Raw genomic sequence first — 26,769 nt, 5'->3', positions numbered from 1 at the left:
CGCAGGGTAAAGTGCAACAATTGTTCATTTCTGACTGGTGCAAAAATAAAACGGAAAAGGTAGCAAACTATGGCTTACAAGGGAAATTAGAGATAGTATTAGATCCAAGAAAGGCATACAAATTGGCCAGAAAAAAACAGCAGACCTGAGGATTGGGAGAAGTTTAGAACTCTGCAAAGTAGGACAGAGGGGTTGATTAAGAAGGGGAAAATAGAGCATGAGAGTAAGCTTGCAAGGATTATAAAAACAGATTGTCAAAATTTCTATAGGAATGTCAAGAAAAAAAATTATTACTTAAGACAAATGTAGGTCGCTTACAGACAGAAAGCTGGTCATTGACTTCAGAAAGGAAAGTATCGTGCAACCCTTGTCTGCATCGATGGTGAGGATGGTTGACAGCTTCAAATTCCTAGGTGTGGACATCATCAACAATTTGTCCTGCTCCATCCATGTCGATGCTGCGACCAAGAAAGCACAAGAGTGCCTATACTTCCTCAGGAAACTAAGAAAATACGGCATATCCACATTGACTCTTACCAGGTGCACCTTAGAAAGCATCCTATCTGGCTGCATCACAGCCTGGTATGGCAACCTCTTGGCTTCTTGCCACTGTTACCAGACTCCTGAATGACCTTCTTATGGACTGAACTGATCTCTTCACACATCTTCTCTACTGAGTAGTACTACACTCCGTATGCTTCACCGAATGTCTGTGCCTATGTATTTACCTTGTGTTTTTATTGTATGTCCTATGCTTTTTCATGTGTGAAACAATCTGTCTGGACTGTATGCAGAACAATATTTTTCACTGTAATTCGGTACACATGACCGAAACAGGGGAATTCCAAATGGGTAACAAAAAAATGGCTGACCAACTAAATACATACTTTGGTTCTGTCTTCACAAAAGAGGACACAATTAATGTACCAGAAATGTGGGGGAACACAGGGTTTAGTGAGAGGGAGGAACTAATCCAATCAATATTGGACTTTCAGAAGGCTTTCGACAAATTCACACATAAGAGATTAGCATGTAAAATTAAAGAACATGGGATTGGGGGTCGTTGATTGAAATGGATAGAAAACTGGGTTGGCTGATAGGAAACAAAGAGTCGGAATTAACAGTTTTTTTCCCAAGTGGCAGGCAGTGACTAGTGGGGTACTGCAAGATTAGTGCTAGGTCCCCAGCCATTCACAACGTACATGAATGATTTAGATGAGGAAGCAAAATGTAATCAGTCGGATTCTCCATTCCTGAGTGTTGAAGCCCGGGGAGGATTAGTGGAGTTCCACTAAAGCAAAATTGGCGCTACACTTGGACCAATTCAATGACCATTAAAGGGCGAGCACCGGAGCCATGTGGAATACAATCGATTCCAACAGGAAACGCTGCCGGATTCAATGGTTCCAGAATTGAGACTCATGAGGCTGACAAGCCGCAACTGCATATACACACTTCACTCCCCAAACACCATCTCAGCCAATAAGATGGCAGCACCTGTGCACCGAGCTCTATGAGATTCTGGACAAGTCTCCACTCGGCATCTGGAAGGACCCTGTGACAATAAATTCAGGGCGACGGTCACCTTGACGGCCACCGAGAGCGGGTGTCCTCCCCTGTGATGCCAGGAGTGCCATGGTCCAGCAGATATGTCGCCCTGTCCCCCTGATTAGCTGGAGTCATCACCGGCATGCCCGCTCTGGCAGGTCCTCAAATAACAGTCGAAGCCTCATGTGACGCCTTCTTTGCACCTCCTCCTCCTCGGCCTGTTGGGTTGCCAGCTCTCCATCCTCAGTGGCTGCCTCCTGTTCCTTTGGGCAGGCTCCGCTGCTGCAGCTTCCTACTCCTCGAGCAGCTGCAGCTCGTACAGCCGCAGTGCATCCCCCAGGGCTGCGGCGACTAGCAGGAAGGCAACCAGTGCTGGTTGAATTCCAATATCCAATGTTTGCAGGGGGTGTAAGGCTGACATGTTAGCATGATGCAAACCCCCATGCCCAAGCAGGTCCAACAGGCTACATGATGCCCTTGCATGTCCCTCCCCGCTCCCATCTCCACACCCCTGGCCCCGTCAGTTCCCAGCCCCCTGGGGGCCTCTGGTCAGGTGTACTGTTGGCTGGCACTGCAGTTGCCACTGGTGTGCTCCACGGCCCCCTTCCAGCACCCCCTTTAGGGGCTACTGTGGATATTGCCCTTGGGCGGGCGGCGTGATGCCCTGCCGGTGAATGGTGGCCAGTTGGAAGGGAGTGGTATGGCGTAGGGTGGGGTGCAGGGGTGGAGGCTGGGCTTCAGGGGTGGTGGGGTGGAAGGTAGGGGCTGGGGTGCTTGGTTGATGAGTTGGGGGCATCGAGACGGCCAATGGCACTCTGCTGAACTGTGGGCCAGGTGGTTGGACAGTGGGGTGCGCAACAAGATGGCTAACTTGCAGGCCGTAGCAATGGCAGTCCCTGCCTGGACACCGCGCTAGTCCCATGGGGAGTCACCTTGACCCCACCCCCCACCTCCATCTCTGGGGTCCCCCCCCCACCACTCCAGCCAGCCCGACCAGTGTCAGGACCGGCAGCCCACAGTCGTGCTTCTCAGTGTCCTACCTCCACTCTCTCCCTCATCACCCACAGTGCCTGTTTCCAGATGTCTGAAAGCACAAGTGAACCTCACTGCTGGCAATTCTCCCCAGTGAAGGCGGGAATTGCAGAGGCCACGGAAAATAACGGATCCGGCCCGCTAATGATATCAAAACGGCGTTTACTCTAAATGTGGCCATCGAGGCACCGGAGAATTGCAATTTGGCATGAAGCCGGCTTCTGCCATGATTTTGTGTCAAAACCAATTGTCCGCCCAATCGCGTTTCCTGTTTTTGGCATCGGCTGACGGAGAACCCCACCCTGTGTGTTTCCAAGAAGGAACTAGATATAGCTCTCGGGCTAAATGGATCAAAGGATATTGGGGAAAAGAGGGAACATGTTATTTAGTTGGATGACCAGCGATGATCATGAATGGCAGAGCAGGCTCTGAGGCTGAGGCTGTTCATATTATTTATGTTTCGTATTTCTTTGTGATAGTGCCAAAACTTGTGGCTCACAACATCTTGCACCAAAAACGGAACTTAATAAAGCTAGCATTTTTCAATACTGCCATTCCAGGAATAATGGAAGACATTGGCCCGTAACTCCCTGTACAATCCCCAACCTAAGTCGTTGGACTGCCGCATATGTGCGGCGCAACAACCTGGTTGTGCGGACGCATGGTCATGTGTGCCGGAAGCATGCAGTCTTCAAACACCCAGCACTCTTTTGTTTGACAGATTGAGTAAAGTGCTGCGCTGGAGCTGCTGAATGTAGGTTACATGGACAGTGCTAACTTGGTCGACTTGCCCCGATGTTAGGTAAGTTTTTATATCATTTTATTTGCCCTTTTATTTCTCAGTCTGGGATCATCCAGCACTGGCAGGAGACATCGGGAGATGCTTATTTGGTCAATTTATGTTTTATATTATTAGGTTTTTCTAAGGCCCACCAAAAGTAGGGGATTAAAACATTTATTAAAACTCCGACTGCTTGGGCAGAACGGCGGCGCAGTGGTTAGCACTGCTGCATATGGCGCTGAGGACCCTGGTTCGATCCCGGCCCCGGGTTACTGCCTGTGTGGAGTGTGCACATTCTCCCCGTGTCTGCGTGGGTCTCACCTCCACAACGCAAAAACTCACAGGTTAGGTGGATTGGCCACACTAAATTGCCCCTTAATTGGAAAACAATTATTGGGTATTCCAAATTTGTATTAAAAAAATCTCCGACTGCTCCTCCCCATGAGAAGTTTTAGTAAAAGGCAAAAGATTTATGCGATCCGAAGAGAAACCAGAGTGTACTTGTTTTATATTATTGGTACATAGCATTGATAAATATTGTTTAAAACGCAAATAAAGTGAAAGGAAGATATATTTTTATTTTATTAAACTTTTGTTTGTCGTGAGGCTGTTAATTCCATTAAAAAGGTACTTTACTGTGTAAAGTGAGTTTGGAGTCACAGAAAGTGGAAGAATTTTTAAAAAAAACTTTGGTTTGTCATGAGGATGTTATTTCATTAAAGGAAATATAATGGATAGAATGTGGTGATCACTCACTAATGGGTACGATTGTCCTCCTACGATACTCAGTGTTATTGGTCATGAGTTCCGTGGGTCGTTGCATGGCTTATGAGCCCGATCTCAGAGTCACATCTTCAATCACTCACTTGACAGGAGTTTCCAAAAGGTGGCATCAGCTGTTCAACGCTAGGTCGCGGGTAGTCTTTTCTCAGGCTCCTTTTCCAGACTTTCTCTTGCCATCGGGTGCTCTTGAGGAATTACGTTCCTTCAATCAAGAGGTTACTCCAAGTAGGTCTCTTCTGAGCAGAGGTCTCCAAGGCATTGACATCGATGGTCCCTTTCTTGAGGTAAGACTTCAAGGTGTCTTTGAAGAGCTTCCTTTGGCATCCCCTTTTTCGGGATCCTTCCCTGAGCTGGGTGAAGATAATTAGCTTTGACAGTTGGGGCTCTGACATCTTAAGCATATGAGCGGCCTAGCGGAGTTGGTTTTGGATGACCATGGCCTCGATACTGGTGCTATTGACTCCTTTAACAACACTAATGTTAGCACGCTGTCCTGCCATCTGATTCAGAGCTAAAGTACATTTGGACAACCGGGGGTTGATTTAGCTCACTTAGCTATGCAGAGCAAGGCCAGAAACACGGGTTCAATTCCTGTACCGGCTGAGGTTATTCATGAAGGCCCATCTTCTCAATCTTGGCCCTTGTCTGAGATGCGGTGATCCTCAGGTTAAATCACCACCAGTCAGCTCTCCCCCTCAAAGGGGAAAGCAACCTATGGTCATCAGAACTATGCCGACTTTACCTTCACATTTGGATTTTGCAATGTATTTTAAGCTGTGTTGTTTAAGAGGCTCCCTGATGTAATGTGCATCCTAACAAGCCACAGATTACTTTGAATGCTTTCACAAAGTTTAATGTCTTAGTTGAAGTATGGAAGTCTCCTGCAAGCTAATGTGAACTATCTCTCTGACAGGTATTACAGAATCTGGTACAGATTCAAAATCTGTAGTCATGGTTTTCCTCAGCCGGGGCATCACACCTATAGCTTTGCTTCTTAAAGCCCTTGAACTTGTTTTGAGGCTTAGGTATATGTGCAGAGATCATGAGAGAAGAGTCAGGCACCATCTCTGCCAAGTGACGCAAGGGCCATTTGAGATCCCCTAGCATTGACCTTGTAAAATTAACAATTGATATGTCAAAACCCACCCTCCCTCCCCCTTCCCTCCCCTCCTCTCGTCCTTTCTTCCCTCCCCTCCCCTTTACCAATCAACAGAACCATTATGTTTATGTGGAAACATATATTTTATTGACTGTTGTGTTTAAGTGAGAAAATGTATTTTATTGCAAGAAATCCGTAAAAGTTGAAGTCAATTTATGTCCATTGTTCAGCTGATTAAATGTTAAGTTAAAGGTTAACTGCTTTCAACGTTTTGTACATATAAAATTATTTTTGTTAATAAATGTTTTCCACTAAATTTTACAAGCTTCTACAAATGTCTACAGAAACATCAAAACACAACATTTAATTATGAAATAATTATAAATGAATACAATAATTGAAGTAAACAAGACAGAAACATAACAACATGGGTAACACGGTGGCACACTGGTTAGCACTGCTGTCTCACAACACCAGGGACCCGTGTTCAATTCAGACCTTGGGTGACTGTGTGGTGTTTGCACATTCTCCCTGTGTCTGCATGGGTTTCCTGGAACCACAGAGGAGAACCATAGAATTCCTACAGAGCAGAAGGAGGCCATTCAGCCCACTGGGTCTGCACCAACCCACTGAAAGAGCACCCTGCCAAGGCCCACACCCCACCCTTTCCCCTGAGCCTAACCTGTCCATCCCTGGACATTAAGGATCAATTTAGCATGGCCAGTCCACCTAACCTGCACTTCTTTGGACTTTAGAGGAAACTGAAGCACCCGGAGGAAACACATGCAGACACGGGGAGAACGTGACACAAAGACACCCAAGGCCAGAATTGAACCTGGGTCCCTGGCACTGTGAGGCATCAATGCTTGGCACTGTGCCATTGTGCTGCCACCGTTTCCTCCAGGTGCTTCTGTTTCCTCCCACAGTCCAAAGATGTGCAGATTCGGTGGATTTGCCTTGTTAAATTGCCCCTTAATGTGCAAAGGTGAGGTGGGGTTACGGGGATAAGGGGGAGGGGGGGTGCCTGTGTAGGGTGCCCTTTTGGAACATCGGTGCAGATTTGATGGGCCGAATGGTTTTCTTCTGCACTGCGGTGATTCTATAAACATTAATTTTAAAAAATCAGATGTTACAAGGACAGTGACAGCAAAAAGCCCTGGGTGCTTTTAAAATCTTTTGATCATAATCTAAATTAAATCATATGAACACATTTAAGCATGCCACATGAAAAATTATATGATAATATACTGCAGATTTAAATAGTTTCACAGATTTAAAAAAATGACCAAACCTATGTCCACTCATAAATAATCACCTTTAACCATAAAAAGATGAAATTGAAAATTACTTTCAAAGAACCAGTTACAACAGTAATACTTGTATAAAAGAAAGAGTAAAAAATAAACTGTTAAGGAAACGTCTACACACCGTTGAAACACTTGTTAAATATGTTGCCTGTTGTCTTGAATATAAATTTGCAGTTTAAATGTCTGCCCTCAATGGGCCCCATCCTAAGAGTTTGGGGCTGCACTCCTACTGCGCCATGCTGGAGCCTGCGCAAACTATTGCACTGGAGGCCCCAGGCTGCCGCACTGAGAGGAAGGTTCACCGCGATATCCAAGTACAGGTAAGTGTGTATTTTGCTATTTCAGAATCGGTGGCCCGTGGCTTTCCACTGCTAGCCAGATGTTACGGGCCATCAGAGTTACAGTTTACAGGCACCCTCAGATTAACCCCATAACAGAAAGTATTTAGCAAATTAATTTTTATTAGCATTTTATATATATGCACAAGGAGAAATTGTTTATATAATTTTAGCATCATGTTTGAAAATACAATGCAGTAACCCAGGATTATAAGCCATAACTTTATTCTTTCCTATCTCTCAGCCGCTGTTTGATTTCATTAAAACAGAAAGAATGAATGTGCTCAGATGATTTTCAAGGTGATTGTCTTGTCTGCAGATGTTGTAGATTATGGTGCTGCTTTGTTTCTATTTTCTTCATCTGTTCCCAAAGAGGCAAAATTCTGAAATGATAATGAAAATCTTGATGAATTTCAAGTGTTTGCCCTTTGATACAAATTGCAGTTCATGTGCATTTACTTTGGACACCCACGCTTGCTTTATGACCTGAATGTTAATCTGCCAAGAGGTGATCATTGTGAATAACTCCTGCGGTGCAAGACATTTCCTGGCTTCCTTGTTCCTGTTTCTGTTTTTTTGGCATTAACTTTCATCATTGCTTGACAATCAAGACTGGACAGCATATGGGCCTTCCTCTTGTTCCCCCATTTCTAACTGTACTGCCATACCCACTTCAGCCCATCTGTCATTTTGACAGCTTGTCTTTGAGCAAGGCTTTATTTGCAATTTGTTCTCACTCGTAATATTCCCATTTTCCCTTCTCCATCAGCTACTCAAATAACTCAAGGGAGACTCAAATAGTTACCTTATGTATGATATCTTTCATTAAGCTTGATGTGAGCAATACACTCAAAGGGAAATATGATGATGAATAAAAATGTAAAAATATTCAATATCAAGAAAAATTAAATTAAACAACTATATCAATGTCAACATATCTGAAAGAGCAAGGCAATGCCCGGATCTTCCAATGTAGGGAGTAGCAAACAACCTAATGTAAGTTGCTAATAAGCCTCGGGAAACTGAGGATCCTGATACGTGCATATGCACAGTACCTACAAAGGGAAATTTTACACTTCTGTCACAACGTAACTGAGTGAGACTGTCTACAACTTCACCAGCTAATCACAGACATATTAAACTGTTTAAAGAAGACCTCTTTAAAAAAAAATACATGTCAAGATACTGATCATAAAATGGCTACCATGAGTAACCTGATGGCTGATACTGTAAAGTTGACCACTTCCCTGGAAAGTCTATGTGAATTACACTGCAGAGCTGTAATGGAATTCACACCGAGGTGAGGGGGGTGTCAAAACCCACTTCAAACAGTGACACTCTTGAAATGAAGGCATTAGAAGTGCAAAGTGATGGAATTTGAGCAGCTCTAGTTCTATCGAGACAGTCAGAACTGAGAAATAACCAGTTACTCATCAGATATTCAGGAGTACAAAATAACCTCAATTTCCTGTTGATTTATATCTTGAAATGTGTCAAAGGTTTTGGAGATCAAAAACATCAGAACGTGAGACTATTTGGTTTACAACAATGAATGCAAGAGATGCTAACCAAATACCCTTCTGGGAATACACAGAGAGGAGTTGGGAAAACCTCTCCTGCCAAGCAGAGAAAAAAGAAAGCAGGTGGAAAAGAAACAGGACAATCATCTAAATCATTGCTGGAAAAGCACAAGAAGGATCTCTCTCTCTCTCTCTCTCTACCTCACTCTCTCCCCTCTCTCTCTTTTACTCCCTCTCTATTTTTCTCTGGAAGGTCTTCAAAAAAGTGCAGACCTAAGCAAAGTTAACTCTAGAATTCATCAGGAAACCAATTAACTTCATATGGCCACACAATTCAACAAACAATGCCTCAAAGACAAGCAAAGGACTTAATTGTTTATCCTTTTAACTTTTGATTTGATTCAAACTTTCTTACTACTGATATCTGAGTGTGAGTGTTGTTGCAGCCTTATTATTTTTCCTCAGGTTTAGTAAGAAATAGACCTACTCTTTCTTTGACTCAGGAAAACCTGGGGCGCCACGATTCTCCACTCCCACGCCGGTTGGGAGAATCGCCTGGGCCGCCGAAATTTCCGGGGACGCCGGTCCGACACCCTCCCGCGATTCTCCCAAGCAGCGGGAACGGCCCGGTCGAGTTTCGCGGGCCACAGGCCGGAGAATCGCCGGAGTTACCCAAAATGGCGATTCTCCGGCACCCCCGCTATTCTGAGGCCCGGATGGGCCGAGCGGCCAGGCCAAAATGGCGGGTTCCCCCCAGCGCCGTCCACACCTGGGGCGAAATTCTCCGTTATCGGCGGAAAGTCCGCCGATCGGCGCAAAAAACGGCGCAAATCCGACTTGCGTCACGTCGGAAAAATGGGTCGAAAGTCTCCGGCCCGAAATGGGCTAGCAGCGACGTAACGGGATCCGCGCTTGCGCAGTGGTTCACGCCGTGCAGCGTCATACGCGCCGCACGGCGTGACGGCTCATAAGGCCGCGCTGCTCCCCCCCACCCGACCGGAATACCCGACCGCAACACCCGACTGGATGGCTGGCCGCCGCTCAGCCCCGAGGTTCGAGTCACGGGATGTGGAGGCGCTCCTGGACGCGGTGGAGCAGAGGAGGGACGCCCTGTATCCCGGGCACGGCCGCAGAGTTGCCCCACGCCACAGCCGGCGTCTGTGGAGGGAAGTGGCAGAGGACGTCACCGCTGCGGCCTTGACACCACGGACAGGCACCCAGTGCCACAAGAAGGTGAACGACCTCGTCAGAGCAGGCTGGGTGAGCCTCCCCATATCCCCCCTCCCCATATCCCCCCCTCCCCCATATCCCCCCTCCCCCATATCCCCCCTTCCCCCATATCCCCCCTCCCCCATATCTCCCCTTCCCCATATCCCCCCTCCCCCATATCCCCCCTTCCCCCATATCCCCCCCTCCCCCATATCCCCCCTTCCCCCATATCCCCCTCCCCATATCCCCCCTCCCCCATATCCCCCCTCCCCATATCCCCCCTTCCCCCATATCCCCCCTCCCCCATATCCCCCCTTCCCCATATACCCCACTCCCCCATATCTCCCCTCCCCCATATCCCCCCTTCCCCATAAACCCCCCTCCCCCATATCCCCCCTCCCCCATATCCCCCCTCCCCCATATCCCCCATATCCCCAAGTGAATCCAGCCCTAACCTTAACCTCTGCAATGCACGCGCAACCGATGGCGTGCATTCATATACCTGCCTAACAGTGTTGCCTTTTACCCCTGCCACCCCCGCCCCCACAGGATAAGCGTGCACACAACAATAGGGAGCATGTGAGGACTGGAGGAGGCCCCGCTGATGAGAGGCCACTGACCGAACACGAGGAAAGGGCCCTGGAACTGGCTGGCGGACCTGACGACCGGGAGGTTGCTGATGCAGAGGTCGGGGGCGTAGTAGCAAGTGAGCCACCGACAGCCCGTCCCCATATCCCCCCTCCCCTATATCCCCCTCCCCCATATTACCTGATCACTGCCTGATGTCTAACCATGCATGCTTCATTGTGTATCGCAGGACCAAACGTCCAGGCACCCATCCTCGCAGATGCAGACCGCCCGCAGGATGCCCCTCGGAGGCCAAGGGAGACGGAGAGACACGGACCCTCCAGCATGCGACGCCCGCAGGATGCCCCTCGGAGGCCACGGGAGACGGAGAGACCCGCACCCTCCAGCATGCGACGCCCGCAGGATGCCCCTCGCACACCACGGGAGACGGAGAGACCCGGACCCTCCAGCATGCGACGCCCGCAGGATGCCCCTCGCACACCACGGGAGACGGAGAGACCCGGACCCTCCAGCATGCGACGCCCGCAGGATGCCCCTCGCACACCACGGGAGACGGAGAGACCCGGACTCTCCAGCATGCGACGCCCGCAGGATGCCCCTCGCACACCACGGGAGACGGAGAGACCTGGAGCAACAGGGAGACGACACCCCCGTCACGTGCGGGAGCGACCACCCAGCGACGAGGGGGGCAGCCACAGGCCCCCGTCACATCCGAGCCAGGACACCACTACCCAGGACACTACTACCCAGGACAGCACTGCTCAGGACACCCCTACCCGGGACAGCACTACCCAGGAAGACGAAATACCGGACAGTGACTCAGAGTGGATGGGTGGAGACGAACCACCACCCCAAAGTGCCATGGACTCAGAGTGGGACGAAGAGCACGACACAACGCCACTGCTGTCACCAACACCCTCCACCATCGCAGAAACACTCACCTCGGTTGGGCACTTTAGTGATGAGGCATCTGGTACACTCACTGGTGCGCACAACACAGCCGTCCCAGTACAGCAAGTGGAGGTAGGAGCAGCAGAGGGGCCAGGCAGTCGGAGGGCAGCCCAGCCCAAGCGAACATCTGCCGCCCAGATGGATCCCGGGTTCCTGGAGTTACCACACCCACACATAGATCCGATGCAACCACCGACCCGGAGACGAGCGAAGAGGGTGACGGGCGGCTTGCGGCGGGTGCAGTCGCAGGTGGAGGAGTCCATCGCGTCCAGGAGCTGGGAGTGGTGCCGGTCATGCGTGCCACCCAGGCTGACACCGCACGGGTGGCGTCCGCGGTGGAGGCAATGGGTGCGACGGTGTCAGACATGGGAACGCTTTGCGAGGCCTGGGACTTTCCGTGCAGGCGGCGTCTGTGGCCCAGGACATGGCTGCCCTCTCACAGGAGGCCATGAGCCAGTGCCAGCGCCAGATGGCAGAGGCGCTCAACGCCATAGCCCAGTCTGTGCAGGCCATGGCCCAGTCTCAGCAGGCCATGGCCCAGTCTCTGCAGGCCATCGCTGAGGGCATCGGCGCCAGGGGCCATGTGCGAGCCGGCGTCGCACTGTCACAGACAGGGTTTGCCAACACCCTGGGCTCCATGGCTGCAAACCTGCAGACCCCTGTCGATACCAGCACGGGCCTCCAGGACTGGCAGCGCCAGATGTCGGGGGGCGTCGGATGGCCAGTCCGTTCGCATCCCCCACCCATGTAGAGGCCTGGGGGTCATCGGGCACCCGAGGGAGGAGGAGGTGGTGTGGTCCGTCCCGGCTCCCCCTGTAGGGGAGGTCCCGGTGCACCGCGACACCTCGGACTCCCCCCCTTCCGTCCCAGGTGCATCGGGTGGGCAACGGGCAGGACAGGCTGGCAGCTTGCCATCCCAGTCGCCCGGGCCGCAGCCTGGCCCATCTAGGCCAGGACGCCCCAGGAAACGGCCGCCAAAGGGATCCAGTGTCAGAGGGCAGGAATCACAGGAGTCCACCTCCAGTTCTGCTGTACCGTCTGGGGAACAACGTAGACGTAGTCAAAGGGCCCGTAAGGCCAAACAATTAGACACTGAGTAAGTTGGCACGGGTGCAGGGCACAGATGAGTTTTAGGGGCTAGGGCACGTGCATGAACTCCTTTGGTTATTAAAGTCAATGTTACACCTACAGAAGCTGCCTTTGTGCTCTGTCCAAAGCGTGCGGGGGGTGTCATGTACGTTGAGCGCAAGTGTGTGTGTGAGGGGTGGTCTTACCTCAGCCCCAGGTGAGTCTGCCCCCTTCCCCCTGGGCCGCCATCAACATCCCCCGGGCAGAGGACGGGACCTTGCGCTGCAGTGTCACAGCCGCATGCAGGGATGGTCCGGGTGGATGGTGGTACTGTGGCCATGGGTCAGACATAGTCCAACGATGTAGAGCCAGGAGCTCACCGCAGGGCGGGTTGTCATCATCCTCCATGGCCTGCAATAGACACGCGTCCACCCGCAACTGTGTGAGCCCGGCCCGTTGTGCCGCAGGTGGATCGGCAATGGGGGGTGGGGGGTGGGGGGTGGTGTGCATGCGGGTGGGGTGGGTGGGGTTGGGGAGGGGGGTGAGGGTGCTGGGTGGGTGGATGGGTGGGGGTTGTGGGTGGTCGGCTATTGCCATGGTGTGCGGTCTGTGGCCATACTACCCGATTCCCACGCCCATATAGTCAGTGAAGCGGGCGGCTATCAGTCTGTCCCGTGCCCGCTGGGCCAGCCGGTAACGGTGGACAGCCACCCGCCTGTGTCTACCCCATCTGCCCTGACCATTACCCCCATCCCCCTCATCTGGGGAGGACTGCGCCTCTTCCTGCTGCTCCTCCACTCCGCCCTCCTCTGCCTGCGGCACATCGCCCCTCTGTTGGGCTATGTTGTGCAGGACGCAGCACACCACAATGATGCGGCCGACCCTATCTGACCGATACTGGAGGGCGCCCCCAGAGAGGTCCAGGCACCTGAAACGCATCTTCAGCACGCCAAAGCACCACTCTATCACTCCCCTTGTCGCTACATGGGCATCATTGTAGCGGTTCTCTGCCTCATTGCGTGGCCTCCGTATAGGCGTCATCAGCCACGATCGCAATGGGTAGCCCCTGTCGCCCAGCAACCAGCACCTCAGCCGGGGATGGCATCCCTCGTACATGCCGGGGATGGATGACCGCGACAACACGTATGAGTCGTGTACACTGCCTGGGTAACGGGCGCAGACGTGCAGGATATTCATGCGGTGGTCGCAGACCACCTGTGTGTTCATCGAATAGGTCTCCTTCCTATTGGTGAACACGGCCCTGTTATCTGCAGGCGGCCGCACGGCGACGTGCATCCCATCGATCGTGCCCTGGACCATGGGGAACCCAGCCACGGCAGAGAAGCCCACGGCCCGGGCATCTTGGCTGGCCCGGTCCACGGGGAAGCGGATGTAGCGGTGCGCCATGGCATATAGGGCATCTGTCACTGCCCGGATGCACCGATGCACCGATGTCTGCGATATGCCGGACAGGTCCCCACTCGGTGCCTGGAATGACCCCGTTGCATAAAAATTCAGGGCCACCGTAACCTTGACGGACACGGGGAGAGGGTGTCCCCCGCTAGTGCCACGCGGTGACAGGTGTGCCAGCAGGTGGCAGATGTGTGCCACGGTTTCCCGCCTCATCCGGAGTCTCCTCCTGCATTCCCGGTCCGTGAGGTCCTGGTATGACTGCCGGGGCCGGTACACACGGGGCGCCCTCGGGTGCCTCCGTTGCCGTGGGGCCGCGACGTCCTCCTCCCCCTCCTCGTCCTGTCGGTCAGGCGTCCCTCCAGCCTGGGCGGCTGCCGCCTGCCCCTCTGCGGCAGCCTGCGCCGCCTCTCTGGCATGCTCCTCCTCCTCCTCCTCCTCCTCATCCAGGGCAACATAGACATTAGCGGCTGCCACCACGGCGGCCAACATCGCGGGATGATCGGAAAACATGACGGCCTGGTGGGGGGGAGGGGAACGACGACATGTCATCATTGCCCATATCCCTCCCCCCCCCCAGCCAGGTGGCATGGACCGCATGGGTCCAACTGCTGGAGGCTGGCACCTGGCCAGGTGGACCAACTCACTTGCCCTCGCATCCCCCTCCCGGGCACGGACCCCCCATCCACCTCCCCGGCACGGACCCCCCCCAACCTCCACCCCGGCACGGACCCCCCATCCCCCTCCCCGGCACGGACCCCCCCCATCCCTCTCCCCGGCACGGACCCCACCCCATCCCCCTCCCCGGCACGGACCCTCCCCCATCCCCATCCCCGGCACGGACCCCCCCCCATCCCCCTCCCCGGCACGGACTCCCCCCAACCTCCACCCCGGCACGGACCCCCTATCTCCCTCCCCGGCACGGACCCCCCCCCAGCCTCCACCCCGGCACGGACCCCCCCCTATCCCCCTCCCCGGCACGGACCCCCTCCCAGCACTCCCCCAGAGCCCAGCCCACTCTAACCACCCCCCCCCCGCCGCACACACACACACACAACCCGAGACACACCTCTCCTCACGCATTCAGACTGCGGCCACGCCATCGCCTGCCCAGAGCCAACCCCCCAGGCCGTCACTCACCTCCACGCTGGTCGGCGTGAACCTGGAGCCAAGGGTCACGCCGATGAAAAGGAGGTTTAATTTACGTCGACGTGAACGGTCATCACGTCGACGGGACTTCGGCCCATCCGGAAGGGAGAATATCGGCAGGCCGAAAATCGGCTGCCTTGCGCAGACCCGTGCCATTCTCCGACGGCAGCGGCGACATTAACGCCCCGCCAGCTTTTCTCCCTTCGGAGACTTCGGCAACCGGCGGGGGCGGGATTCACGGCGGCCAACGGCCATTCTCCGACCCTCTGGGGGGTCGGAGAATGACGCCCCTGGTCGCTACAGTCGTGGGCGCTGCGTGAATGTTGGGGGGGCAGCCTGTGGGGGGGCGAGGGGGGATCCTGCACCGGGCTTTACCTGGAATGTGGGGTGGCCCACGATCGGTGCCCACCGATCGTCGGGCCGTCCCCTCTGAAGGAGGACCTCCTTCCTTCCGCGGCCCCGCAAGATCCGTCCCCCATCTTCTTGTGGGGCGGATTTGGACAGGATGGCAACCACGCATGCGCAGGTTGGCGCCGGCCAACCCGCGCATGCACAGATGACGTCCGTTATGCGGCGCCGGCCGCATCATCCTTGCGGCGCCGCTTTTACGCGGGCGACAAGGCCTGGCGCGGGTAGATGACGCGGCCCCGATACTGGCCCATTGTCAGGGCCTGAATCGGTCGGGACCGGGGCCGTTCCGCGCCGTCGTGAACCTCGACGGCGCGGCCACTTCGGCGTGGGAGTGGAGAATCACGCCCCTGGTTTGATTGGCTACTTATTGACAAATAATTACATTTGGATTGGAAAAGGCAATTCTGGGAAAATTAATTTGCAAACCTTTGCTGTGACCAACTGAGGGGGTTGAATAGAAGGGGGATCCAGCTCACTCCTCCTTATCTGAGCATAACACTTGCAATTGCTGCTTTAATCACCCCAGACTGATGCCCAGATTCCCTCCAACAGGAGGCTCAGATGGCCATGTATGTCTTGGGTTGTTTGGCCTATATTTACTGTTATAACCCCCATGAGGACCGCGGGGAAACCATTGTTGATCTCCACGTACAACTCGCGGAGTACATGCTTCCCAGGTAGGGGTGGAGGACACCCAGTTGGAGCTCGTTACAGACTTACACAAAAGCCAGCCCAAAGTCGGACCTGATGTGATTAGTTCTCCCAGCAAGGATTGGAGTGGGTGTGAGTAAATGCCTTGAGCAGAATATTGTATATAGTCATATGATACTCTGTTCTACAACCGCTGGCTTCCTCAAGTTACGAAAGTTACGCTGCTTCCTTACACAGATTTACTTTGAGATTTTCCAAGCAGGTTAAAGTGCACCTTGAGGTAAATCCGTTGGAGTGTCAAAACACTCAAACACCATGACAACACCGACAATGTTCACCCCATACCAACAACATTCACCCCCTCCTGATAATGTTCACCCCCATACCAACAATATTCACCCCCTCCCGATAATGTTCACCCCATATCAACAATATTCACCCCCTCCTGATAATGTTCACCCCATACCAACAATATTCACCCCCTCCCGATAATGTTCACCCCCATACCAACAATATTCACCCCCTCCTGATAATGTTCACCCCATATCAACAATATTCACCCCCTCCTGATAATGTTCACCCCCATACCAACAATATTCACCCCCTCCCGGGAATGTTCACTCCATACCAACATTATTCACCCCCTCCAGATAATGTTCACCCCCATACCAACAATATTCACCCCCTCCCGATAATGTTCACCCCATACCAACAATATTCACCCCCTCCCGATAATGTTCACCCCCATACCAACAATATTCACCCCTTCCCGATAATGTTCACCCCCATACCAACAATATTCACCTCCTCCCGATAATGTTCACCCTCATACCAACATTATTCACCCCCTCCTGATAATGTTCACCCTCATACCAACATTATTCAACCCCTCCCGATAATGTTCACCCCATACCAACAATATTCACCCCCTCCCGATAATGTTCACCCCCATACCAACAATATTCACCCCCTCCTGATAATGTTCACCCCCATACCAACAATATTCACCTCCTCCCGATAATGTTCACCCCATACCAACAATATTAACCCCCTCCCGATAATGTTCACCCCATACCAACAATATTCACCCCCTCCCGATAATGTTCACCCCCATACCAACAATATTCACCCCCTCCCGACAATGTTCACCCCATACCAACAATACTCACCCCCTCCCGGGAATGTTCACCCCATGCCAACATTATTTACCCCCTCCCGATAATGTTCACCCCCATACCCACAATATTCACCCCCTCCCGATAATGTTCACCCCCATACCAACAATAGTCACCCCTTCCCGATAATGTTCACCCCCATACCAACAATATTCACCCCCTCCCGACAATGTTCACCCCCATACCAACAATGCTCACGCCCTCCCGACAATGATCATGCCCGCCCAACAATGTTCACCCCCCTCCAAACAATGATTCCCCCCACTGTCCTGACAATGATCACCCCCTCCGGAAAATGTTCACTCCTCTCCCACAATATCCAGCCCTCCCGATGATGTTCACTTCCCTCCCGACAATGTTCATCCCCCACATCCCTACAATGGTCACCCTCTGTTATAACCCGCATGAGACCTACAGAGTTGGAGCAATCCGTTTCCCCCTGAACCTTACCGAATACAAGTCCCCTGCTGAGGGGACAGGGAGACCTAGATCATTCATGCTTAAGATCTATATAAAGTCGGCCAGGTATGGAACCTGCTGGGATCTGATGTATTTTGTAAATAAAATTGCTTTGCAATAAACCAAATTTTATTGTTGCTAGTTCTGTTCAGATTCATTTGTGGACAATAAAACTCGCAAAGAGGATACAACTGGATGAATCACCTCTGTTGGACCAAGATTGGAATTTTTTTTCCAAAATGCCTTTGTTTGGAAGATTGAACGTGTTCAATACAAGCTTAGAGATTGGACACAGCACGCAGAACGCATGCATTACTTTTTCCAGGCGTACACTAACACAGATGATGATCGACAGACAGTAAGATTGCCTGTGGAGCACATACTTATGGAGTGATAAAAAGCTTGACATATACTGAGCTCCAGACACTAACGGCGGAATTCTCCACACCAGAAACTAAGTGCTGACGGCGGGACTGGATTGGTGGTATTCTACGACAGCAAAATTGGCACTGTTCCCAAGTCAATCCAGCAACGTGTAACACGACCAATTCCAATCAAAAATGGTGTCTGAATCACCGGATTCAGGATTGGCACTCGAGAGGCTGATAAACTGCAGCCACTTTTAAGCAGTCCACTCCCCACACTCAATCATCCCAGCCAACAAGATGGCAGCAAGAAGAACGGCACCCCAATTCACTGATGCTGAACCGGAGACCCTACTTGATGAAGTGGAAGAGGGGTGGGCCATCCTGGACCCCGGGGTGGGGAGGCAGTTGCACCTGCTGCCCTGCACCCTGCCTGGGTGCAGGTGGGATAGGTCATGAGCGCCGTGGGCAAAACCTTTAGGACTGGCCAGCAGTGCCGTAAAAAATTTCATAACCTCCTTAGGGCGACCAGGTTAATTAAGCTGTACTGTGTCCTGGCACTAACCCCTGGGCCAACACCCTTAACCCCACTGCACCACTACCTGGGGGTTGACCAAACCCCCACCCTGCACCACCCATACCGGTCACCGTGGCCTCCAGATACCCATCCTCTGTGCTGCCTGCTTTCAACTGTCTATCACTGTGCGTTTTCCTCGCCAACTGGGACATCCCAACATCCAGGCCTGGTCACCCCAGAAGATGGCCCCAAAGAGGACCAAGGTCACAGGGCGGGAATCGCAGTAGGCCACCTCCACTCCTGATGAACCGCCTGGGGATCCAACTAGATGCATCTGGTGGGCACCGGGCTGTAAAGGGCAGCACCATGCCACCTGGGACACACGAGCAGCAGCCGGGCCCATCCAGGCCCAGTCACCCCAGGAGACACCCGCCAAAGGGGACCCTGGTCACAAGGTGGGAATTGTAGCAAGCCGCCTCCACCCCTGATATAACTCCTGGAGAGCCACCCAGGCATGACATTAGAGCCCATAAGGCCTGAAAAGTAGTTACCATTTGGTTGGCCTGGATGCAGGGCAGAGTATAGCATTAAGGGCTAGGGCACAAACCTGTATGTATTTGTTCACATTAAACACCTGTGAACAATGTTGCAGCCTGCCCTGGTGCTCTGTCAGAAGGGTGTGAGGGATGGGCTGGTTTGGGCTGGCTGCAGAGGAGGCAGAGGGAGTGGGGGGAGTGGGGGTTTGGGTGGACATTGTGGGTTGGCTTGACCCAGGGAGCAGTTCAGTCAGCACTCACTGCTTCGGTGACCCACCTCCATACCACCGCCCCCCCCCCCCCCCCCCCCCCGAAATCCCCACACCGTCTCCACCTCTGCCACACCAGGAATATTTGATGGGACCGTGTGATGGATGCAGGGGTCACCCAATTGGACAGAGGAAAGTGTTACCGTGGCAGGAGTCAGACCATGTCGAATGATGCAGAGCCCCAGAGCTCATCCCAGAGCGGATTGTCATCATCCTCCATCCCATGGGCTAGATCCGTTGTTACAGCCAACCCAAGGGTCATACGTCGTGCCCCGTAGTGAGGCAGGTAGGTATCATGGAGGAGGTTGCTAGAGGAGGGGGGGAAAGCGTGCGCAGGGAGGGTGTTCATAGGAGGAGGTGCCAACTTGAACCTCTCGAGTAAATCTATTTCCCAGAGACTGCAACTGCAGTAGTGAAGACTCATTTCATCTCCAACCTCTCCTTGTAACTCAGATCATCAAGTTCTGGCAGCATCCTCGTAAATCTCCCCCACACTCTTTCTAGTTTAACAACACGGTAGCACAAGTGGATAGCACTGTGGCTTCACAGCTCCAGGATCCAGGGTTCAATTTCCTGCTGGGTCACTGTCTGTGCGGAGTCTACATGTTCTCCCCGTGTCTGCGTGGGTTTCCTCCGGGTTCTCCGGTTTCCTCCTACAGTCAAAAGATGTCCAGGTTAGGTGGACTGGTCATGATAAATTGCCCTTAGTTACCAAAAAAGGTTAGGAGGAGTTATTGGGCTGCGGGGATAGGGTGGAAGTGAGGGCTTAAGTGGGTTGGTGCAGACTCGAAGGGCTGAATGGCCTCCTTCTGCACTGTATGTTCTAAAAAAAAAACATCCTTCCTATAATAGGGTGGCCAGAACTGAACACAATATTCCATGTGTGGTCTTACCAATGTCTTGTACAACTTCAATAAGACGTCCCAACTCCTGTATTCAATATTCTGACCAATAAAACCTAGCATGCTGAATGCCTTCTCCACCACCCTGTTCATCTGCGACTCCACATTCAAGGAGCTATGAACCTGTACTCCTAGATCTCTTTGTTCTGTAACTCTCCCCAACTCCCTACCATTAACTGAGTAGGTCCTGCCCTGATTTGATCTACCAAAATGCATCGCCTCACATTTATCCAAATTAAACTCCATCTGCCATTCATCGGCCCACTGGCTCAATTGGTCAAGACCCTGTTGCAATACTAGATCACCTTCTTCATTATCCACTATGCCACCAATCTTGGTGTCATCTGCAAAATTACTAGCCATGCCTCCTACATTCTCATCCAAATCATTAATATATATAACAAATAACACCGATCCCTGAGGCACATCGCTGGTCACAGGCCTCCAGTTTGAAAAACCACCCTCCACAACCACCCTTTGACTTCGGTCGCTGAGACAATTTTGTATCCAATTGGCTACCTCGCCCTGGATTCCGTGAGATTTAACCTTTTGCAACAACCTACCATGTGGCACCTTGTCAAAGGCCTTGCTAAAGTCCATGTAGACAACGTCGACTGCACTGCCCTCATCTACCTTCTTGGTTACCCCTTCAAAAAACGTAATCAAATTCGTGAGACATGACTTTCCCCTTACAAAGCCATGCTGACTTTCCCTAATTAGCCCTTGCCTGTCTAAATGCTTGTAGATCCTGTCCCTCAGAATACCTTCAAACAAATTACCCACTACAGAAGTAAGGCTAACCGGTCTGTAGCTCCCAGGCTTATCCCTACAGCCCTCCTGAAACAAGGGCACAACATTTGCTACCCTCCAATCTTCAGGCACCTCTCCTGTGCCTGTCGATGATTCAAACATCTCAGCTATGGGGCCAGCAATTTCCCCCCTAGCCTCCCACAACGTTCTGGGATTCATTTCATCAGGTCCCGGAGATTTATTTATCTTGATGCGGTTTAATACCTCCAGCACCTCCTTCTCTGTAATATGTACACTCCTTAAGACATCACTTTTTACTTCCCCAAGAGTCCGAAGGTCGTACTGCAGTCAGCCCCTGAAATGCCGACTGAAGGGTATGCGGGAGCTGGGAAAGCTCATTGGGCAGTAGAGAACTTAGAGAAAGAGATGTTGACGGCTGTTGAGCATGGTTCAAGTGACCATGGTAGTGAACCAGTTCTTGAGCGTTTTCAGACCGATGGTGACTTATGACGGAGGAATTAGACAAGCGTCTTGACTTTGACTTTGATTCTAGTAATGAGGTGCTGGTCAACAGTTGTTGCAAGAATGTTAGCGTGGAGGAGTCAGCCAAAGTTTTAACTTCGGCCTAGGTCCTGGTTACAAAGTGATGATGATTAGTTGTTGTACGCGATAGTAGGGAGGAAGAGTCAAACGACAGTCGTGACTTTGATCTCAGGTCTCACTATGATGTGATGATGTGATGATAGACAGTTGTTCCTGAGTAGACCCGTCACTAATTGAGCTGGGACCACTGGCGAGCAATTCTTCCATAGTTAGTCAAGGAGTGAGTAACCCTGGGGGAGGTAGGTGAAGTTGACTTGCCAAAAGGTAGTTTGTTACTGCTTCTTGCGATAAAACCATTGCCACTCCCTTCAGGTGAAAGAGGTACCCAGAGCAGGCTTGCTCTGAAGAAAGGTATACCTGACTGCACAGTGTCAGTTAGTCAGGGTGAGGACTGTAAGGACTGGGGAGTTATACCAAGCGAGCTGCTGGACGACCCACATCCTTTTATCATAGAATTTACTTCATAGAATTTACAGTGCAGAAGGAGGCCATTCGGCCCATCGAGTCTGCACCGGCTCTTGGAAAGAGCACCCTACCCAAGGTCAACACCGCCACCCTATCCCCATAACCCAGTAACCCCACCCAACACCAAGGGCAATTTTGGACACTAAGGGCAATTTATCATGGCCAATCCACCTAACCTGCACATCTTTCGACTGTGGGAGGAAACAGGAGCACCCGGAGGAAACCCACGCACACACAGGGAGGATGTGCAGACTCCGCACAGACAGTGACCCAAGCTGGAATCGAACCTGGGACCCTGGAGCTGTGAAGCAATTGTGCTATCCACAAGGCTACCGTGCTGCCCCTAAAGGTTTACTGTAACTTTTCGAGGTAGCAGAGGTTGATAGTCAGGAAGGTGAAGTAGTTGGCCATCAATCCTTTTCAGGAGTTAAGGGGAATGTAGTTGGTGAATCCTGTAGTGGTTCTGCGATCACGGAGGCCAGGGAAACCTAAGCTGGTTGTAGAGTCAGTGAGTCCTCTGATTCTGAAAGTGGGGATGCAGGCGATGGTTATGAAAACTCCAATGAGGAGGTAAAGGTTGCCACCCCAGGGATAATGCTGATTGAGTCAATTGACTTTGAGAGGACTGACCCCTCCGCAAACCCCTGTTGCTGGAGGTGGCCCGGTGAAGGGAAGGTGGGGATGAACAGAATCTATTGATTACTGGTGAACCCACTACTTCATTCAGCATTGACAACCCTACTTGTACATTAGTTGTAGGGAACCCACAAAGTTTGTGTAGAAGTTAATAAGATGGTCAGGAAGGTCCATTAGCGTTACGTGTAGGACAGCAAGAGACAGGTCTAGGACAGGTGCCAAAAGGGTGTTGATGAAGGCATAGGGAAGCACCAGGATGCACTCCATTAACCACCCCTGGTGTGGACCTCACATCCTTTCAACCACCAAACTACCTCCGTCTAAACTACAATCACAGAGATTGGCACAGTTAGAAACCGAGGAGCGATGCATGCTGGGCATGTTGCAGGAAACCATAATACTGTTGTGGTCCATGGATCACCGGGGAGAGTCTGGAAAGTCAGCGGCCATGTCGGACGATGAATCGATGCTGGCCGGCCCAGACGTCTCCGAACTGTTGACTACTTGCGGTTACAGAGACACTTAAAAACTAGAACGCAAGGGCTTTTTGTCAGAGTCATCATTGCAATTGTTTGTTGTAAAGACTGTGTACGTATTTTCTGGCGGCAAATAATGTGAGTGCAGGTTTTTTCCCATGTGTTTTAAAAGTCAAATTGCCATTAATGCATAAGGTGGGCAAGGGATTGTAGAACAGGTATGTGTGAGTGCTATATGTCTTGCAAACCTCGTAATGAAACATCCATGTCTTGACCTTTCATTCCTTTAGGTGGGGGAGGTATGTTACAATATTGTCTGTCTCTCCTGTATTCCCTTTAATGCCCGTCCTTCTGCCTGTGCTGATCTACATTCTTTGGATTAGCTGCTACAAAGTTATTGCACCCTTTGGGATTTCTGTTTGAATTGTAGACTTTGGACACTGGAAAACCCAGTTCTGATGGATTGGTCCAAAAACATCCCCCTTAGGTTCAACGGCAGAATCTGTTTGATGTTGTTTGATCGAATTGGCAAGCAGCCAATCGGTGTACATAGGATTTTCAGTCAGCTCCTATCAGGGCATGTGGTAGAACATAGAACATAGAACATTAAAGCGCAGTACAGGCCCTTCGGCCCTCGATGTTGCGCCGACCTGTGAAACCACTCTAAAGCCCATCTACACTATTCCCTTATTGTCCATACGTCTATCCAATGACCATTTGGATGTCCTTAGTGTTGGCAATTATTACTGTTGCAGGCAGGGCATTCCACACCCTTACTACTCTCTGAGTAAAGAACCTACCTCTGACATCTGTCTTATATCTATCTCCCCTCAATTTAAAGGTATGTCCCCTCGTGCTAGACATCACCATCCGAGGAAAAAGGCTCTCACTGTCCACCCTATCCAAACCTCTGATCATCTTGTATGCCTCAATTAAGTCACCTCTTCACCTTCTCTCTAACGAATACAGCCTCAAGTCCCTCAGCCTTTCCTCATAAGATCTTCCCTCCATACCAGGCAACATTCTGGTAAATCTCCTCTGCACCCTTTCCAATGCTTCCATATCCTTCCTATAATGCGGCGACCAGAATTGCGCGCAATACTCCAAATGCGGCCGCACCAGAGTGTTGTATAGCTGCAACATGACCTCATGGTTCCTAAACTCAATCCCTCTACCAATAAAAGCTAACACACCGTACGCCTTCTTAACAACCCTCTCAACCTGGGTGGCAACTTTCAGGGATCTATGTACATGGACACCGAGATCTCTCTGCTCATCCACACTGCCAAGAATCTTACCATTAGCCCAGTACTCAGTCTTCCTATTATTCCTTCCAAAATGAATCACCTCACACTTTTCTGCATTAAACTCCATTTGCCACCTCTCAGCCCAGCGCTGCAGCTTATCTATGTCCCTCTGTAACTTGTAACATCCTTCCGCACTGTCCACAACTCCACCGACTTTAGTGTCACCTGCAAATTTACTTACCCATCCTTCTACGCCCTCCTCCAGGTCATTGATAAAAATGACAAACAGCAGTGGCCCCAAAACTGATCCTTGTGGTTGGTGAAGACAGTCAGAAACTTTCAGGGAAGAAGGAGGGTCTTCTGGGGAGTGCCATCTTTTGTTCAGTTCTGTGTAGAAAGCCAATGAACAAGCATCCTGAAGTCTCTCTCTCTCTCCTCCTCTCTCTGCTGGACAATGTTAAGAGACATCCTAGCCAAATCTGTTTAGGTTTTCCTGTTTAAAGGGGCACAGACAGCCAATAGAACTGGGACAGAGATCTTGATTGAGAATTTTTCACTCCATGGTGTGAGTGGACCCACATTTGGTAGCTCCCGCTCGACGCGTTTTTTTCGGTCCTTTTCCTGGGTTGTCAGGTAGATGTTTTGACGGAAAAGGCTGCAGGGGTGGTGGAGGAAGACTATACTCCACTGGTGAATGGATTCGTGGACCAGAAATGGGTTTAGAAGAAAGGAGCAAAAGCAAGAAAATCTTCCTGCGACACAGGCAAAGATGGTGGAGAACAAGGGGTCGGCCCGACCAGCCCAATGATCAATGAAGCAGTTAGTGGAATTCCTGAACAAAAGGTTCAGTCAGCAGAGGAAGGAGGTTCTGGAGGACCTAGCGATGTTGATAGACCCGCTGAGAGCAGAGATCAACCCTGTGGAGCTGAGCCAGGTGATCCTGAAGGTGGAGGAGGTGGTGGGAGAGCACGAGGAGCAGCTTACCTCGTTGGTGGCTGAGATTGGGGTGATGCAGGAGACCCAGAAGCAGCTTAAGGAGAAGGTGGAGGATTTGGAGAAACGCTCCCGAAGGCAAAATTTGAGAATCATGGGGATGCCAGAGGGCATCGAGGGAGCAGACGCTGGCACTTATGTAGCCAGAATGCTGGAGAAGCTGTTGGGGGAGGGGCCATTGACAGGTCCCTGGAGGTTGATCGGGTGCACAGGGGGCTGATGAGGAAGCCGCAGGCGAACGAGCCGCCGCAGGCGATGGTGGTGAGACTACATCGGTTCCTGGATAAGGAGAAGATCTTGAGATGGGCCAGGCAGACGAGGAGATGTACCTGGGAAGGTAAAAAGCTCCGGGTATACCAGAACTTGGATGCAGAATTGGCAAAGAGGAGAGCGGCATTCAACCGAGTCAAGACTGCTCTCTTTAAGAAGGGAGTGAAGTTCAGGATGCTGTACTTGGCCCGCCTCTGGATGAGCCACATTGGTCGATAGTATTATTTTGGAACACCAAAGGAGGCAATGGAGTTTGTGAGAGACAATGAACTGGCAGGAGAAGGAGGACATTAAATTTTGGAGGAGGTGTGAGCGGATGTTGGTTATCTCTGCCCCCTTGTTGGTTTTTTTGTTTTTGTTTTTATTGCTTTGCCTCTTGTGGGGGGATGGTCAGGGGAGGACCTCCTTTAGGTGTCATTTTTCTTTCTTGTAGTGTTGTGATGCTGGAGTATTGTGCTGGGTGAGTGCACCTTTTTTCTTATTGTTATTGTTGTTTGCACCATGAAAGTGTGCGAGGTGGGGATAGGTGCTTGGCACGGGTGCTGCCAGGCTGGCTGGGCGAGCTGGTTCACGGGTGCATAGTTGGGGTGAGCATGTGGGTAGAGTTCTAGAGGGAGTTGGGATTCGTATTTTCCTTAGGGAGTGAGAGGGACTGCTGACGGGGGTGGGTCTGTTAAAGTGTGAAAAGAGGGGGTTGGTGACGGTGGCCATCCAAGGGCGGGCCTGGAGGGTCGTGTAATGCGGGCCGGGGGTTGGCCCAAGAGGAACTATGGCTGATCGGAGGCGGAGGGGAGGGGGGTGCTGTCCCCTGACCAGGATGATCACATGGAATGTGAGAGGGCTGAATGGGCCAGTCAAACGGTCACGCTTGTTCATGCACATGAGGAGCTTAAAGGCGGATGTGGCTTTTTTTTTAACAGGAAAAGCACTGAAGATTGGGAATCAGACTAGGCTAAGGAAAAAGTGCGCAAGCCAGTTTTTCCACTCAGGATTAGATATGAAGGCGAGGGGGATGGTGCTGCTGATAAATAAGCGGATAGCATTTGAGGAGGGGACTGTAGTAGCAGATTCGGGGGGAAGGTTTGTGATGGTGAGTGGGAAATTCGAGCGGATGCCAGTGATCTTGGTGAATGTTTGTGCCCCAAATTGGGATGATGATGAATTCATGAGGAAGATCCCAGACCTAAACTCACACCGGCTGAGTATGGGGGTGGGGGGTTAATCCGGTTATCAAGCCAAGATTGGATCGATCAAGTCCGCG

General features: G+C 51.5%; 1 non-coding gene across 1 annotated transcript; it reads right to left on the bottom strand.

The window, feature by feature from the left end:
- Nucleotides 1–3,744: 3,744 nt before the first annotated feature.
- Nucleotides 3,745–3,860, bottom strand: LOC140428929 (U5 spliceosomal RNA). Its single transcript, XR_011948937.1, has one exon. It is a non-coding gene; the product is annotated as a U5 spliceosomal RNA (small nuclear RNA).
- Nucleotides 3,861–26,769: the final 22,909 nt, after the last annotated feature.

This window comes from Scyliorhinus torazame, chromosome 8 (assembly GCF_047496885.1).
Source record: "Scyliorhinus torazame isolate Kashiwa2021f chromosome 8, sScyTor2.1, whole genome shotgun sequence".
NCBI classification, from domain to species: domain Eukaryota; kingdom Metazoa; phylum Chordata; class Chondrichthyes; order Carcharhiniformes; family Scyliorhinidae; genus Scyliorhinus; species Scyliorhinus torazame.
This window is presented reverse-complemented; position numbering and strand designations above follow the sequence as displayed.